We start from the raw sequence: 19401 nt of genomic DNA, 5'->3' as shown, positions 1-19401 counted from the left end.
TTAAAACTGTGGCCCCGTAGAAAACATGCTTTAAAAATATATAACAGAACACACAAAATATTAAATTAAACTAACATTTATTGGGCATCTTCACTGTGTGGAGTTACAAAGCTCTCTAGTTAGGGAGCAGTAGATCCAGCCTCTAGTTCTAATTCTCTTTCTAATGATGTGGTTGTAAGCAAGTTATATGACTTTCAGTTCCTTGGTTGCTTCATCTGTGTGGTGAATCTTAGTTTGTTAGGGTGTATCTAGACTTGACCAAAAACTGTCGCTGGCTAATATCAGTAGAAAAGAAATACACTGAAGGATGCAGATTAGAGGTGGTTCTCAGATCCTTGGGGATGGCCACAGACCTGGTCTTGGAAGCTTAGGAAGAAAAACAACATTGATAGTGCTGAGGAGGACAGGCTAGGGAGCTGGCCACTGGAAGACAGCATCCTACCTTCTTTGGGCATGGACTTCCCCACCTTGAGCCACTGAATCAATCAGAGTTCACTGTTAAAACCACTATCATTGCTCCTCTAGAAGGAGTGTAGCTATTACAGCTGCCACCATATCTATCTACAAGGAGGAGGAGGAGGCTCTTCTTCCTATGCTCCTGGTCTGGGTTGAAAATGTCTGACTGACAGGGTCGGGTTGCCATGCCCATTTCTAAATTGCAGTGGGGTGGGGGGAAGAATAGGTCAGCACAGAGCTCTGCTCTGTTCCCTTCAAAAGGTGATAAATGCCCCAAATATAAATAGAAGGCTGCAGTCAGTGCACAAACAAAAATATCGATGCCACTAAAAGAAACATTTCAAATTCTAGCACTTTCTAGAATACTCATTAGAATTTGAGCGATAGTGTTCCTGAAAAAGTCCTGATGGTTGCCTATTGATGATTGCCTGTCATCTTGTTGTATTTATTAATAATATCTTGTTTCACTCTCATTTATGTCCTGGTTTATAAAATAAATTGTAAAGTCAACCTACTTATAATGGGTGACACTATTTCACATACAAGGAATACATATTTGTAATTCATTACTATATTCATATAGAATTTTGTTTAGCTCATATTGAGTTTTCTATAGCATATTATATTATCCTGGCAATATCCCACAGTGTAGCTAGGGCAGGTCTTAACAGATCATTTTTATAAGGAAAAAAAACAAAACCCTGTTACCTGACAAGTGAATGTCAGTGCTCATCTCTGCACAGCAGAGAGGGCACTAGACCCTGTATTTCTGATTGCTCCAACCAATGATACCAAACATGCCACCTTCACAGTTATTAAAGCAGAATATCACATTTAATTCATGAGAGTTGCCTGCAGAAGACAGAGTGAAGATGGCTGAAAAAGTGGAAAGAGTAGCTGTTAATTCTGTACTGAGCCAGAACTTCTTATTTTGGGGAGGAGGGGGATGCCCCTCAATGCTTGAGTGTGGTGAATGGGTGCCCCTTCCATTTTCCAGGCTGGTTTGGACCTGTGCTATTGGGTTCAAGTGGACAAACTGCTTTAATAATCTTATTTAATTTAAATAAGAATTCTTCTTATTCTTTTTAAAAAGTTGCACGTCCTTATTTGCAAATGCTGGGGAAGTACTGTTTTAAGCAACCGAGCAGAAATATTCTTCTCTGCTTGAAAGATATTTCTCACCTGTTTATTCATTTAACACCTACTTATTAAGGGTTCTCATGTTCCCAATGTGATGCCAGATATGACAAATACAAAGGTGAAAAGACTCAGCTCTTGTCCCTGGATAGGTTGTTGTCTGTGCCCTGGGCAAAATCAGACAAACACAGGGCAAGCTCAGATCAATGAGCATGATCACAGGGGTAGATAAATGTAGGGTCTGTAGGAGTACTTAGAAGGGCCTCTTAGTTTGGCTGCAAAGAGTGCATGGGAGTCTCTTCAGAGTAGATGAGTTTTAATCCTGGCAAAAAGACAACAAATGAAGAGGAGACTGTGTTCCATTCAGAGCGAACAGCTGTACAAAAGCTGGGCACGCCTGGAGGCATTCCTCTTTGTAGGACAGGAAGACACTTCAACTTAGCTGAAGAGTGGGTTCAAGGTGGGTAGAGTTCAGAGACCAGGCAATCAAGTGCCAAGTCATGCATGGCCTTCTAGACCATGAGGGGTCATCCATGATAAAGCCATAGTCTCTAATCTTATAGTTATATGTAGAAAAATAGAATTTTTTTTCTGTTTTTAGTAACATTGCTGGAAATGGTCTAACAGTTGACTCAAGTGGTTCTGATGAGGGTACAAATAATACTTATGAAGTTTTTGCTCTGTGGTAACCCATGCCCTAAGTACTTTATAGCTATTCAATAACTTAAGCGTCCAACAACCATGTGCAACCATATTACAAATGAGAAAATGGAAACATAGGTATCTTCCCATAGGTTATGCAGAGCTGGGTTTTGTAGTCTACTTTCCAAATCTGCTCTTAGAGATAATACTACACTTTAATGCAAAATTCCATTTAAGACATCTCTGTCATGAGAATATTTTTAACTCTGTGAGTTCATATGAATCCTATTTTGAATTATTTAGAAATGCAAGCAGTAGAGAAATAATACACTTCAGAGTCATCAGCTTTACTATTATTATAATAAAGTCATCTGATTAGAAAGCATCCCCTTGTCTCCTAAAGGGATTATTTCTCTTATAGTAACTACCCTCTCTGAGCTTTAGCTTTTCATCTAAAAAACAAAAACAATAATATATTGTGGTTAAATGAGATGATCTGGGAATAAGTGACAGGTACAAAGATTAGAATGTGACACTACATACTTAGGCATTTGCAACAATATGATGATGTAAGAAGATGGGACTTTTACCGAGGGTTATCTGTGAAACAATGGAATAAATATGCTACCTTCTCTTTTTTAGAAATTTTTTAAAGATTTTATTTATTTATTCATAGAGATACAGAGAGAGAGAGAGAGAGAGAGAGAGAGAGAGAGAGGCAGAGACACAGGCAGAGGGAGAAGCAGGCTCCATGCAGGGAGCCTGACGTGGGACTCAATCCCAGGCCTCCAGGATCATGCCCTGGGCTGCAGGCGGCTCTAAACCGCTGCGCCACCGGGGCTGCCCAATATGTTACCTTCTCAATAATCATCATTTAGTTTCAAGTTTATTTATTCAGTTTAATTTTTTTATTTAATAAACTTGCTTTGAGCTACTTTGTGTCTGCCTCTGTTCTTAGTATTAGGGACACCATGGTGAATATTAAAAGGTCCTTCTTCTCAGATATCTTTCAGTCTTGTGGAAGAGTCAGCTACAGATGCACTTAGGAATTACAATGCAATATGCCATAGATACTGACAGTATGGTGTACAGAGTTAATGGGAACTCCAGGTAAGGGAACCTAGCCCAACCTAGAATTTTGAGGGAAGAAATCACAGTAAAGGGCAAGTCTCCAGATATTGCCAGAATAATTATCAAGAAAATGGTAGTGAAAACAAGACAGAATTGATTATGGAAGAGCAAGATGTAATCTTTCCCTCTGCTAATACACACCATTGATAAGGCAAGTTGGGGGAGCCAACTCTCTTTCTTATTTTTTTTCTCCCTCTAGTCATATCCTTCAGACTCATTTGCATAACATCTAAAAGTTGATCACATTCACTCTGGCATTACAGAAGGCCCTGTATACTTTACACAAAGCTGCCTTTTCACTGATCATTATCCCAGGTATATTCCTCATCATCATTTCCCAATAGTAATGCAAAGAGACCCAGGCCCCTGAATGGATAAGCAAAGTCCAACACAAATGCTGTCAGAGTTTCCCCAAATCATCCTTTGAAAGCCATTGTTAGATACTTGTTGGAATGAGACGATTTTTTTTTAAGCTAGCATTTTCCCATCGAAATGTTCCTCCAGAGGGTTTATAGCCCAGTGAGGGCTCCTAAGGCAGCACGTGTGTTTGGTTTATTATAAAAAATACTGTTTAAGAAACATGTGCAAAGAATTATAAAAGAGATTGTAATAATATCACAAGAATTGTGGAAGTACTGGCATTGTATAGTATTTCCAATAATGATGCTATGGTCATAAAAGTGTATAGTTATCTATTAATGGACCCTTTTATATTGAGAAAATGTATTTTGAGTAAGTTCTCATTTCACTACTGCCACTCTGTAGCTCACTATTTCCTGAGTTCCAACTGCCTGCAGATACTCACCTTGAATTCTTTGAGAAGTTTCTTTGTGGTCTCTCAAAACTGCCAAGTGAATTTAATCTCCACTTGATTTATACTTGGGATTACAAAGTGCTCGTCCCATGTTGATTTTCTCCTCCTCTAAAGCCCCAATCTCATCCTTGTCTCATCGTGAAACTTTATCTCTGTTCCTTGTGACTTGGAATTATTGCAATATCCCCAGTTTATGGATTTCTTTATGGAGAATAGGCTTTGCAGTCTCCATCCATCAGGATAGGTAAGTTAGGTCATGGAAACCAAGAGACCTCAAATCCCAGAAGCTATATACAAGAAAAGTGTGTTTTGTTCCAGTGACGCTCTGTAGATTGGCTGGGAACTCTCTGGGACTCTGGTTGACAGGGAAGCCACTAGCTGGAATCTTACCAGTTACATGGGCCGAAGGAAAGAGAATTCTGCAGGGTCTTGCACCAGCACTTGTATACTTTATTCAGGAATGGACATGTGTCTCTGGGCTTGCAATTGATTGGCTACTCCTAGACCCATGATCCCATCCAACCACAATGGAACTATGAAGTACAACCCCGCCCTGTGCCAGGAGGTGGAGAGCAATAAATATTTGGCAAACTGTTCTAGTGACAACCACAGAGCCCTTCGGACTGAGATTTGACTGGGGTCTTTGGCAGTTACTAATGATATACCTTAGTCTGACAGGTGGCTTAGCTACTAAGCTGCTCCATGTCTCAGCTTCCTTTCCTGCAGAAGAGAAGAAATCATTTTCTTCAATGACTCCAGATAAGCAGTCATTGACTACAGAACTCATTTCATTTGCTGTTACTCTTTGATCCTAAAGAGTAACTTGAGAGTGACTTATTTACCCTTTAAGAACATAAGCTTACTTTCTTGAATTGAGCTCCTGTAATGTTAAAGGAACATTAGGTGAAAATAGTTTATCGTCCAAATTGTCAACAGAACTGATAAATGAAATTTGACTCTATGATCTTTGTTCATTAAGGGAAGAAACAAAAATAGAAGGGACATGGGTTGAATTCTCAGGGCTATCAGAAACTCATCTTTTCATCTCAGAAAAAAAAAAAAAACAGTTGCCTTAAATATCTCATAAAATGTCCCTTACAATTCAATTTTTTTAAAGAGTATTTTATTTAGTTCATTCTTCTCAATGAAGTAGCTGGGTATGAATCAGTGAATGGTGTTGGATACTATGGGTTTGGGAATCATGTTTTAGTTTCTGCTGGGTCATTTTTAATGGACACCTTAGTTGCGTCTATTGCTAAAGAACAGATTTATGCACTGTTTGTTTCAGATCGATGAGCATTATAAGCAATCAGGGTGAAGAGTTAAAAAGCGCAGTGTTTTTCTTCCTTAGGCATAAAACAGTCATTCAGCTTCAAGTCAGAACGGGGTAAATTATTCATTTTAGTATTGTTGATATAGGCCCACCTAAAGATATGGCCTTGCTGACCTACGATAAAACTGGCAAGATTAAATATTTCTCCCATCCCAAATCTTTCTGCAGTTATTCAGGCTTTTGTGGGCTACAAGCTCAATAATTTTGTATGCATCAAAAGAACAGGCTGGGTCATAAATAGCCATCATTAATTGAAGCTGCTTTCACACTTAGTTTGCAATTTCTCATCTCTATAATTTAGACAATGTGTACTCTGTAACCAGATGTGAAATTTTATTATACTTCATGGGTCCGCTTAATATTGAGCTTTAGTTTTAAATATATTATAGTGCTCTCTGGACTAACACTTGTCTAGCCATCTTTGAGCTGCCTATTAAAATATTTTCAACTGCAGGTGAGATCAGTGCACTCCAATATTAGTGTACCTTGGAACATGTCCAATTAACCATACCCCTTTGACAAAGATGATTTTGGTCTGGTTATTTATTGGAATGTTGAACCAATATGGACAATGAGGCAATAATATTATCATGCATTTTTTTCTTTCCCACATGTAGTCAGAACTGAGTTATTGGTCCTCCCTGAAGGGGACCATCATTGTGCTGTAGAAAATTAGATACTGGGAGAAGTTATGGGATAAGTCTTTAATTCTCAGGTTGATTTCCTCATGGCCCCTTTATGTATGCTTGATAAGCTATTCACACTTCTCTTTAGTTTCCCAAACTTCTCAGGTCATTATGCCTTTGCCATTCTGTTTCCTATGTTAAGAATGGCTATCTCTATATCTCTTCTGAGTCATAAAGTTGTGCAGCTCAGTTCCAGCAATACTCCTTTTAGAAAACCCTTCCCAGAACTCCTTATGAGTTCCCAGGTCCATGCTCTAATAGATAGCTCAGTAGACAGTACCTACCAGCAATGCATGTGTCTGTTCTTCCCACTATAATGCTAGACCTTAGGCAACAGATTGCTTGAATTTTTTAACTTTTTATAGCCAGTTCCTGGCCATGATATGGACTTAATAAATATTTATTGAATGAATGAATATTTGTTGAATTAATAGCTGGATATTTAATATAATCCTGACTATTTCAATACTATATTTATAGGAAATACTAATCACCAGCACATAGCAAATATTTGCTATATGCTAGACACTGTTCTTTGCAGTATACCTGTTGTAATTCATTGAAGTGTGTACAAATCCTATGAAATAGATATTGTTACCACCCTATTTCACAGATGAGAAAACTAAGGGACAGGTAGAAGAAATAACTTGCCCAACGTCACACAGCCAGGAAGTGGTAGAGCCAGCACTCACGTTCAGTCTAGTTCCAGAGCTACTAAACAAAACCACTTCATGGTTACTCCTCATAGGGTGCATTTCAAGTGGTCAACGAGAAAACAAACTGAAAACAAAGTTCCTCCTTCCTGTACTTGCTTATTCCTAATGGCTGCTCTTTTTAGCTCAAGCAGAAAATAAAGCAGTAACATGTTTCTCTATTTATTGTAGCTTTAGTAATTTCAGCTTGTAAATTTGCTTTGAAAGCCCAAGTGTTTAAATATTAATCAAAGCTATGGAACCTTCCAAGCAAGTGCTGTCAGAGAAAGATCAACATTAGTTAGATTTTTACTTGCTGACAAGTTAAAAATAAGCTTATAGTAGCTTTCCTACCTCCTGGAGATATGTTGGCTTCTAAGCCCGTTGTGGGATCCAAAAGGAAATTTTGGCATTCAACTTTAAAGCAGGTATATAAAAATCAAAATTGTTTTCAAATACAAGCAATTTCCTCCATGTTTAGATAAGTGTACTTATGGAGACAATTCAGTATCCCTCTATGTGATTTTCCTAGAAATGTCCTTTTATCTTCTTTTTTTTGAGGCTCTCAATATGCGATAAAACTTATGATGACAAAACTTCATTTAACAGTGGAAAGTTTAAATTTTTCCATTTGTTAAAGAAATACCTTTAAACACACAGATGCACAGTGACGCACCTATGCTTTTCCCCCAGATAACGACAGGATTTATAAACATGTTATTCCTTAGCTCACATTACTAGTTACAACATTCTAGTATGCTGTTTGACTTTGGATCAGTTACTTATACTATCTTTAACTCGATTTCTTATCTGTAAAACAGGTAATAATATGAATTACTTTATGAAGTGAAAATGTGTGGAACAGTGCCTATCAAGAAAAAAGTTCAATAGATTCTGCTGTTGTTATTATTGGCTTCAGGCAAGGTAGGTTTATAAATGAGTAAGTATTGGAAGAATGACAAATATGTTCTTTTAATATGTCAGATTAACCTTTGTGATTATGAGTGTGTATTAGTATGTCTGGACTGCCATAACAGAATCCCACAAGGGGACTTAAACAACAGAAAGTTCTGGAGGCTGGAAGTCCAAGACCAAGATGTCATCAGGGTTGGTGTCTGGTGTGACCTCTCTTCCTGGTTTGCAGATGGCCACCTTTTTGCTGTGTCCTCACATGGTCTTTCCTGTGTGAGCATACTCCCGGTGTCCCTTTTCTTCTAAGGACATCAGATCCATGGGATTAGGATCCCATCCTTATAACCTAACTTAACTTCAATTACTTCCCTAGAGGTCCTATCTCTAAATACAATCACATTACAGGGTTAGAACTTCAACATATGAAATTTTTGGGAGATATAATTCAATTCATAACAAGATAGACCAGCACTTGGAAAATAATAATAAAAGTCCAAGATTGAAGCCCTTACCTCTGAGGCCTTGGTCAAATTACCCTCTGCTCATCCCACTGGAGTTTTTAACAGATCATCATCTCATTGCCATTTTAAATAAACGACTTCAGCTCTAGTCCAGAGTACTACTCATTAATACGCCTTCCTGCTTCCAGCACTGCATCAGCAGAAACTTCCATGGTATCATCTGTGCATTTTACTTTATTTTATCTTATTTTATTTTATTTTCTGCAGGGTGATAGGGGGCTCAACTAATACTTAACACCAGAAACTGAGGGGAATAGGGAACAAGGGAACATTTGTCCGGGCACGCCATCAGCTTCAAGCATGTCAAGAATGTTGTTGGCATGGCTTTGCCATAACTGGAATGGTTGTAGGGCCGCATATCAGTCCTTCATATGGGTAAGTGTGAAATTCCTAAGGTTTTAAAAATAACACAATGATATAAGAGTCTTTCATTCTAGCACACTTAATCTCACACATAATTATAATAAGATTTGTGTAATGAAGACATTTAAAACTGAAACTGAAGAGTATCTGATCAGAAAGCAATAACAAATTTCACATTGTGCAGAATAATCCATTTGTCAGTAAAAACCTGACTCCCGTGCTTAGATTCCCATCGTTCTTTTTTTTTTTTGATAACTGCCCAGACACTCTGTTTAGTTATGATGCCAATTTGTTATTTCATGTAATATTAACAACTCATCGCATAAAATGAACAGTGTATTACTTTTCTGAAAGTCTGCAAGTAAATATTGAATTATGGTTAACAATTTATACTAATTCACTTTAAAAATTTCCATTTCTCTTCTCAAGTCTGTCAATATTCAAAATAACTTCTTCCATTATGTCCACATGTTTGTGTAAATTTCACATGAAACTATCATTTTATCGTCTTTAAAATGACTAGAGATTCTATTTTTTTAAAAACTACTGTTATGGTCTAGATAAACTAAGTAATTTATTGGCTTACATAGTATCTTACTACTATTTATGTAGGTAAATTAAACAAAACATTAATTATTTGTTATTTATAGAAAGACCCTGATGGACCACATTTTCATAAACACTGGAAAAAAAACTTAATTGAAAAAATACTTTTTGGTCAATATTATAAAAACAAAGTAAAGATAAAGTGAAACTAAAGTTAATAATAAATAAATGTTACAGCATAGAAATCTAATTCATGCTAAGATGGTGTTTGAGCATTATTATTAGTTGCTGGTTTTTAACAGAATGTATACCTGGCTTTTCACAACATGGGTCCTCTGTTTTTCCTTCCTTTTCCACATTTGACAGACCCAAGTAAGTAGCCGAGAAGTAGCTCCAGGAAGATGATCAGCCAGCACATTTCTGGCAGCTGGATTGTCTGGCTGAAGCCTGGGGAAATTGAACCTATATTTGTCTCCAAGAAAAGATGAGTAGGGCCATGGGGGAAGGAATTGTGTGTGAGAAAACTCAAGCAAGTGGTAGCATGAATCTGAACAAGTGTAGTTTGGTGTCTGATTGTGTAGCCCTTTTGTTGTTCTCTTTCACTCATATGTAAATGACAACAAACCCAGCAGTCTCAGGGAACTTCTTTGATTTTTGGTAGTGTGCTTCCTGGTCTACTGTGCCTTTCAGCACCTCTACCCATAATTAGGTCTTTGTTCCAGCCTTTGCCTTATAGTCTCTTCTTCCAAGAAATCACTCACCTTCCCAGCTTTTGGAATCACTGTTTTATGACACAATGGATAGAAAATAATGCACATGCTTTATGATCCTTGAGAAGAAAAAAAAAATAAAAAGAGGAGTGTCCACAGAGGGGGATTGTCTGGCTTTGGGGAAGTCATCACCAGTTGGCAATTGTTATAGACTGACTCAGCTGTCTGGCTCTACCTTTCAGACAGGTTTAGGTAAACTGGAGACAGATCAACACTAAGGCTTATTCACATAGAGACATGCCTGGATAAGCCAAGTAACATCAGTACAGGAAGGGCAAGTATCTATGATTGTGTCAGGCAAATCCCCCTTTCCCCCTTTGAAATGCCATGAATTTAAACTTCCCATGGAAACCAAAGAGTGTCTAATTGTATTCAAGTATATAAGACTAAATAACTAAAATACATTTCTTTATGTATTTCTTTACACATTCATTATGTGTTTATTTGTTTATTTATTTATTGAATGTCTGAAACGTGACAGGTGTGTTGTGAGCCACTTAATGACGATTTAAGAACATTTATCCTCATTTTGGAGATGAGCAACCTTCCTGGAAGGTTAAATGGCTTTCTCCAGGTCATACCACTATTTTATGTGACAGGTGATACTAATCTTAGTTACTTAGCCCTTGTTTCTTCATTTTGACTACAGATTATTGAGTAATATTCAAAAACATCGGCTACCATGCATGTCTTAGGAACCATTCCCACACTTCTGGGGTCTGAGTTTGAGGTTAACACAGGCTGCGAATAACAGGGAAGAGGAACAGAAGCTGATGGGGTCTTTGAGAATAACACTGAGCCTTGAGCCACTCCTGGCAAAACTGACCTCTGGTCTTCTGACATGCATGATGTATACATGTCCTTATTGCTTACTGAAACCAATAGTATGGCATTCTCTGATTTGCAGCAAAAGTTCCTAAGTGCTAAACGAAAATAGTAAAGATAGCATAATGATAAGAGGAACCAAAATATAAGTTTAAGAAAGCCTTCCAAAAATAAACTCATGTATTCCAAATAGACTCCAGTTAGTAGGACCCAGGGGTGAGGAGGCTCTGTTTTGGATTTATACAATAAATGTACACAATTTATACCAGAAATGCTATGGGACTCATTATAAAATTATTTACTTTATAACATGATGTCAAGTATGGCCGTTGTAAAACAGTGTGGTAGAGGCTCCGTGGTGGGAGTGTTACAGACTGCGGATTCTGTCAATGAGAATATGTAACTCCAGTTGTACCTGGGAGGGCATCATATGATATGACTATCTTGAGTTTCTAATTTCCCACTCAGAAAGAAGTGGTGCAAGACAACATTCCATTGCATTTTCTATATCAGGAATAGTTTGTAGACATCTGTTTCCAAGGATACCGGCATCAATTAATAAATAGTAGATTTGCCCCATAAGGATTTTCCATAGAATGCAGAATGAGATGTGACACTGTATGTAAACCCATATATTGCCACTAACAAAAGGTAAAATTCATTAAGCACTTATTATTTGCCAAGCACTGTGCTAAGTGCTTTTCATGTATTTGCTATTAGAGCCTTATACCCTGGTGAGACAGGACTCTATGCAATGTATGTATGAGTGTGTGTGTTTAAATTACTTTCTACCATCTTGTGGCTGCTGCTTCTTTATTTACAAAACTATGATAATAATGCCTATTTCATAGTGTCATCAAGGGGAGATATATATGTTTTTGTTTGCCTGTGCATTTATGAAGCCAATTGCTTGGCACAGAGATGAAATGAACACTAGTTAAGCTGTTTTATATATATATATATATATATATATATATATATATAATTAATATAATATATATTTATATATTATTGTATTAACTATATAATATATATTATATAAGATGCCATTAAATCTAAATAACACATATGTTATAATAATACAATGGTTTTCCATTAGATATTAGTAGTTATTATTACCTTGTTAACTATTAGTTTATTGCCTCACTTAGACTTTTCAATCTCAGACCTGTATGCTCTGTCTCTTAATGACCCCTCTTGGAGTTAAATGGTTTTTCTGAGTTCATTTTCAGGTAAGAGAATTTATCAACTGTATTGTCATTGTTTGAATTGAAAAATAAATACATTTTAATGAAGGTGCTTCTAAGATTAACCAATTCATGTCTCTAGCATGCTACCAGTTCCCCTTAAACATTAGTATTTTTTTCCCTCAAATTATGACTAAGAGAAAAGGCTCTGATGTTTATATAAAACTGTGGTTTTATAGTTCCAGTAAAGGAATTCTTTAGAGCCTTCTAATTTCCCTAGTTGTTACAGGTGACTTAGAGAAACACTGGTTAGCTATGTTTGGTTCTAAGATAATGTGCTTATACTACTGGGTATTTACCCAGAAAACACTAATTCAAAGAGATACAGGCACCATTATGTTTATTGCGGCATTATTTACGATAGCCAAAAAAATAGAAACAGCCTGTGTCCATCGAAAGATGAATGGATAAGGATGATGCAAGATATATATATATATATATATATATATATATATATATATATATAGTGCCTACTATTTATGTAGTATATATACTATATATATATATATATATATATGCTATGTATATAATGGAATATTATTCAGCTATAGAAAAGAATGAAAGAATTCCACATGGATGGAACTAGAGAGTATAATGCTAAGAGAAGAAGGACAGTCAAAGAAAGACAAATACCATATGATTTCAATCATATATAGAATTTAAGAAACAAGAGAAAAAAGAGAGAGAGACATGTCAAGAAACAGACTCTAACTACAGAGACCAAGCTGATGGTAACCAGAGGGAGATTGGGTAAGGGATAAATGATGTAGGTAAAGGGGATGAAGAGTACACTTATCCTGTTGAGCACTGAGTAATATATGGAATTGTTGAATCATGACACTATACACCTGAAACTACTATAACACTATATGTTAACTATGCTGGATTCAAAATACTTTTTTTACAAAATGAATTTTGTTTTTGAAGTATGCAGTGGTGCCAATCAGTTGAGCGTTTGACTCTTGGTTTTGACTCAGGTCATGATCCCCATGTTGTGAGATGGAGCCCCACATTGGGCTCTATGCTCACCAGAGTCGGCTTGAGATTCTCTCTCTCCCTCTCCTTCTGCCCCTCCCCCTGCTCCTGTACTCTCTTTCTCTGAAATAAATCATTGAAAAAAAATGCAAATCCCTGATTACAGTAACAAATAAATTCGATTCTTTCTTTTACAGGAAAAAAAATGATGATATGCATATAGAGAAAGAGCTGGACCAAATGATGGCTAAGGGGACTTCTATCTTGAAATCCACAATTTTAATCAGTTTAGAAAACTGTTCATGGTTCATGATGATCACTCTTCCATTAAATGTCTGGACAATTAAATAAGATGATACATGTGTAGCATTAGCATAGAACCCAGTATCCAGTAGATGCTATTCTATGCTAGCAATTACTAATATTGTTCTCTCTGGTATAGAATCATGAATATAGCTTTGTAAACTCAAATGATATGTGATGGACACCTTAATACAAGTTCTTTTCCTTATGCAGCTAGTTAAGAAGCTACTGTCTTTCTCAGTTTCAGATCTAGCCCTCTATATTTTGCTTTGTGATCCTTGGGAGACTTCCTTGCCAGCTGGCTTCTGTTAGGCTTTGCCAATAGGGAGCCCAAGAGGGAGACTGGAAAGCAGGAGGAGGAAAAAAAGACATGCTTATAATCTGTTGTTCTTATGCGGGTCACCCTTGAAATTCCTCTCTCCATTGGAATTGACAGTAGGTTCCAATAACTGCAATTGTTCCTACTTTATAGTTTTTTCACATCCTGGAAACAATTTCTTAGTGCCTTTTCAGCTGTATCAAAGCTAGCTAATCTAGGTCCTGACTTCAGGTGGTTCCTCCTCCTAACTTCTGATGTACCAGTACCAGTCAACCAGGGTGGCTCTGCAGAGCTCTGGGTTCAAATTCCACAGGATCCTTCTCTAAGCTTCTAGATTTCAGTAATACCACCCTCCTCCATTTGTTCCCTGAACCCAAGATGTGAACCCCCCAGTAATTGCTTCTATAAATCCACAGTGTCTTCCTTTTGTCTCTCGTTGCTGTAATACCTGGTTGGCGATTATTTACATCAAATCTTTGTGTTAAAATAACTAGTGATTGCCTTTTTTCCCCCCTCTCGACAGGTCCCTGACTGATAAACTGTCCCATATTCTGCCCAGGGCATCCTGCCCTCACAGAAACATTGTGTAGGCTGATAAAGTCTTTTACTATGTGCAAGCCAATTTGAAATGGCGCTTTATAAGGTTGCAGAATGTCAGAATATTTTAAAATTAGACCTGTTTATCTCATAATGGTGAAGTTCTCATCTTAAGACCTGATAAATTCTCTACCACCTAGAACCTTGCAATATAAAGGAAAGTTCTCTTGGGTTTATATTACCCAAGAATACTCTCTGAGTAGAGGAAAGCTATGCTAACTTAAAATTTGTCAAGAAACTAAAAGTGATGGGATTTTTTTCTGGGAAAAGTTTCACGTAAAGTTTAATATGTAATTTCTAAATGAATTTGTGAACTGTTAGTGACTTAAGGTCATTTCTGTTATATTTGCTTATTTTTGGAACTTCTCTTTCCCACTCTACCACCTCTCTCCCCCATTTAATCTGCAATCACAATTTTTTCTTCTTCTGTATCATACTTGCTAATGGGTCCTTGTGTTGTTAGAGACTAAAAACTTAATGCTAACTAGGCGACTATGATAAAAATAATGAATTCAGCATTACAATAAAAGCATAGCAAATGATGGAAAACATTGGGAGGGGAAAATGAGCCAAAATCTACCATGTTGAGAATGGCTGTTCTCAACACAATCCAATAGGCTTCTCTTCTCATAAAATTCAAATAAAATCTTAAAACATAAGGGTTTAAGATTTACTCTATGCAGTGTACTAGTTAGTTCATATCTGAATACCTGATGTACAGAATTAGTCAGAAAAAAACCAAGTAAATCTCATAAGCTGAGCCAACAATAAGATGGAAATGGATTCTACATGTGTCATGAATAAAAATAAATTAGGGATAGGCTAGAGATTTCCACTTAACTTCATCAGTTTGAGATGTGAATCTAATGTGATAAATATTTGAAGAACATTTAAAACTAAATCTAGTGGAAAATGCTGATTTTTTAAGGGAAATGAGAGCTATAATATCAATTACTTTGGTTAAAAGAAACATATCTGACTAAAGTGGGAACCAACTAAAGTACACTTGTAATGGGAAACAGAAATTCTTTCTCATGTGATATCCTAGTTTTAATTTAGAGTCAAACAAAATTAATTACAACTACTAGGCAGAGTATGCAAAGTCACATTCTGTACTTTCTATAGGTACTATAAAGAATTACTGTTCTTTGGGTCCTTTCTGAGGACCTTCATGGAGTGCTTGAATTTGCTAGTTAGATTAATGATTTGGCCTTCACAATGATTTACCCATTTACTAAACTGAGGAGTATACTTGTATGTTTTCTAGTATAGATTAAGACATGTACCATGGTTCTCATAATTACCCTATTTTTATTGATTAGCTTTTGTAAGAGCAATAGCATAGTTTAATAAAAGTACAGAGTTTTTGGGTTACAGTTTGGGTTCAAGTCATGTTTCCTTCGAGCTGATTCTTTAGAATGTAATCTCCATGAGCACAGAGATTTCTGACCACACCCTATCACAAGAGCCTAGAACAATACCTGACACATAGCAGGTACTTGGCAAATAGTTACCAACTGAATAAATAATGATCATAAAACTACATTGTAAATGCTAAAAATCTATGAAAATATTATTGTCCCCTAATATAGCATGATATTGAGAATCTGCTATTGAGTGCTACTGAAACAAGATAAATAATTACTGACGTATCTTATAAAGTAAATTTTACCTTGGTTCTGCAATCTGCTGGGGTATATGAACATTGCAAAACAAGGAAGAATGTGTTGAGGTGCAAGCAGTGCTTTCCCAAACTGAATTACAGTAAAGTACAAAAGGATAACCATGTGTGTGTTTGTCTGTCTCTGCGTGTGGGCACGTGGGCTTGTGAGTGTTTGCTAAGTTTATGTTGCTTACTCTTTTGGTTTAAGTCTCTCAGACAAACGTGAGGCACTGACTTGTGAGACTGTTAGACCCTTAGGACCAGCCAGATATATAGGATTTGACTTTGCTAGGTCTTAATTCAGCACTTTCCAAGACCACCTATCATGGAAAGTTTAAAACCGAAGGGGGAAAAAAGGAAGGGAACAAAACTAAAAAAAAGATTTGTGCAATAGGTAGAGCTGCTTTCTATAAATCCTGAGATAATAAAACAAATTACAAAATGAATTCACTTTGCCTTCTGTTTTTATGGCTTTGCCTTAACGGGGTCCTCTATCTTCTCAAGTTCTTACATGAGACACTGTATTTTGGGAACACCAAACAGCTCCTCAGTCTATGAATCCTCCTTTGTACATTCTGCAAAAGGCTATATATTTTGTAAGTCTATGAGTGGGAGGTACTTCTTTCTTTATTTGATCTCTCTCTCATAACTCTGTCTAGAAGCTTAATATGCTTCTTTTCATCAAGGAGGCAGGCTGCTATGAAGGATGACCTCTTCAGAGTCACGCAGAACCTTTTGAAGACAGATTTAACTCTTTCCTCTTAGTAGGTCTTACTTTTGGGGAATGAATCAGCAATCAGCTGCAAAGACATGAGATTTGAGCGTGTCCAAGGCTAGGGATCTAAGATGTGACCCAACCAGCAACCTATATAACCTCACACATTAGTTTTAGATCTAGCCACTGAATTCAGTGGAGCTTACTGGATGGGGTTATAAAGGTTTATCTTAGTCTTAATTCATTTCCGGCTTTCATATTATGACCTGCTCTGCTACCCTGAAGCAAAATAATCATGGAGATCCAATGTTTACATTAAATTCATTACTGCAAAAAAAAAAAAATCATTACTGCATTGTTCTGTTCTCAAGAGTGCCCAGCAGCCTCTGAAAGAGTCTAACATACTTCATGAAAGGTGTTCCATTTCTGAAGAACATGAGGCTAATTAGTTGCCAGAAAATGTATCAAAGATCTAATTGATGGCAGAGGGGAAGGCAGTGAAATAATACAACCTGTGGAGAACCTGATAGGAAGGAGTATGGCTCAGGACATTGCTAGTGTGATATCCCAGGTGTTGATAACTTGTTAATCAATTGATTGTGTTCTTACCATGCAGCTCTAAAGGTAGACCATTCTATACAAGAAATTCAACACAAAGCCCAGCTAACTAAAAAATCACCACCATCACCACCACGAACCCTCACCTTTTCCATCCCATCCACTCTTGTACTCTGTCTTTTAATTTCTGGATGTCTAAGGGAACACAGAATTCAGAGGCAGATGGGACTAGGAAGTGTTAGCAAAGTGTTAACAAAGACCATTGCTAACATTTTGGGAACGTGGCACTCTAAGTGTTATAGATCAAATTAGAGCTTTTTTATCCTCAATATGTATTTAAAGAAACACTTGCTTTGATATTGTCTTAGTCTGTTTTGGCCGCTATAACAAAATACCAAAGACTGGGTAGCTTATAAACAACAGAAATTTCTTTCTCATATTTCTGGAGGTTAGGAAGTCCAACATCAAGTTGTCAGCATGGTCACGTTTTATGCATCTGAAGCACTTCCCAAATGCCCCATCTCCTAATACCACCATCTTTGGGGGGGTAGGATTTCAACGTGGGTATTTTGGAGGGACGTAAACATTCAGATCATCCGGTGGTAGGTATCATCTGCTGTTTTGGTTAATAATTCAGATGCTTGACTCACAACATATATTGATAGAATCTGAATTTTGGGGAGTCTGATTTTTGTAACCTCCATTTTTAGCAAGCACTCTTGGTAATATGTTCGTTAATATTCAGGAACCACTACTGAACTATTTACTGCATTTGTTTGTTTGTTGATTTATTTATTTTAAAGATTTTATTTATTTATTCATGAGAGACACAGAGAGAGAGGCAGAGACACAGGCAGAGGGAGAAGCAGACTCCCTGCAGGGAGCCCGACGTGGGACTCAATCCCAGGACCCGGGATCATGACCTGAGCTGAAGGCAGATGCTCAACTGCTGAGCCACCCAAGTGCCCCTATTTACTGCCTTTGAAGCCATGATAGTAAATGAGGAAAGATCACTTGCTTCCTCAGCTGCTAGGTCTTCTGCCGCTGTGGATAGGACAACTGTATGTTATCTCTCCCCTTTTACCTTTGTACTATCTCCCCTTGTGATTTGAATCAGCACCCTTAGTCATGCTCTTCCAACAAGCTCATGGTATCATGTGGCCAGTCTTTATATGAGTCATACAGATAATTTGGAGATGAAAAAGTTAGCTACTCACCTGAAATAAAGAAAAGGGGTCTGTAAACTGACTAGGATCCCTCCTCACACCTGCAGTTGTCAGGGTTCATTTGGTTACAGGGAAAAGAAACACATTCAAATGAGCTAAAGTCCAGAAAATAGAGCTTGTAGAAAGTGAAAGAATTATGGAAGTGCTGCCAGGTGTCTAGTCCTGAGAGTGACCAAGCAAGAAATCTGCATGATTCTCTTGTTTTCCTCCATCTATTCTCTCCTTCCCTTCCTTTTACACCCCTTGCCTCCTCTCTTCTTCCCTTCTTTCCTTCTTCCTGGCAACAAATAATTGTTGAAATCTCCACCACTGCCCTAGGAACTGGGGATCCACCAGTAAACAAAACACAAAATTCATTCTTCTTATGGAATCGATAATTTTGTATGTGTGTCTGTGTGTGTACGTAAATAGAAAGTAAATAAATATGTCTAATATAAATATGGTGATTACTGATAGATTCGATGGAGAAAAATGAGACCAGGAAAGCTAGAGGGCTAGGAGATGCACTTGTACATAGATATCAACTACAGTCTGTCACCTCTACTTCTGTGTCATAAATTTTTTGCTCTTAGCATTTGTTTTCCCTTACTCTGTGGCTCTCTCTTTCCCTGTCTCCTCCTCTTAACTCCAGCTATGTCCATGTGTCCTTCTATACGCAAACCTTGAGTCCATTTGGTCCATATGACCTTTTAACTCAAGTACCTACAGATTTGTGTCTCTCAATACACATCCCTGAGAAGCTCAGACAGCTTCACTTGGACTCTGGACAAAGACCTTTTTACATTTGTACCAGTCCATAGGAGGCTGTTCAGCCAATGGATGGATTCTCTAGGCTACACATTTTTACTTCATTATGCAAATTTATTTACTGAGTCTTGAAGGACCTCAGTATAGAGTACAGTACTTTGGATATATATTCTCTCTTGCTATGTGTGGAATTTATTGTTTTGGGAGAAATGGATTAAATGTA

At 37.2% G+C, this 19401-nt stretch overlaps 1 long non-coding RNA gene across 1 annotated transcript in view; it reads right to left on the bottom strand.

Moving 5' to 3' along the window:
• The window catches only part of LOC140640343 (uncharacterized), a 79304-nt gene extending 69360 nt beyond the window's left edge, over positions 1–9944 (bottom strand). Inside the window, exon 1 of the long non-coding RNA XR_012037021.1 lies at positions 9545–9944. This is a non-coding gene — a long non-coding RNA (uncharacterized lncRNA). The remainder of the gene's footprint in view (positions 1–9544) is intronic.
• Between the last annotated feature and the right edge of the window lie 9457 nt (positions 9945–19401).

This window comes from Canis lupus, chromosome 9, assembly GCF_048164855.1.
Source record: "Canis lupus baileyi chromosome 9, mCanLup2.hap1, whole genome shotgun sequence".
Classification (NCBI taxonomy): domain Eukaryota; kingdom Metazoa; phylum Chordata; class Mammalia; order Carnivora; family Canidae; genus Canis; species Canis lupus.
The sequence above is the reverse complement of the archived record's forward strand: the minus strand, read 5'-3'. Positions and strand labels throughout refer to the sequence as shown.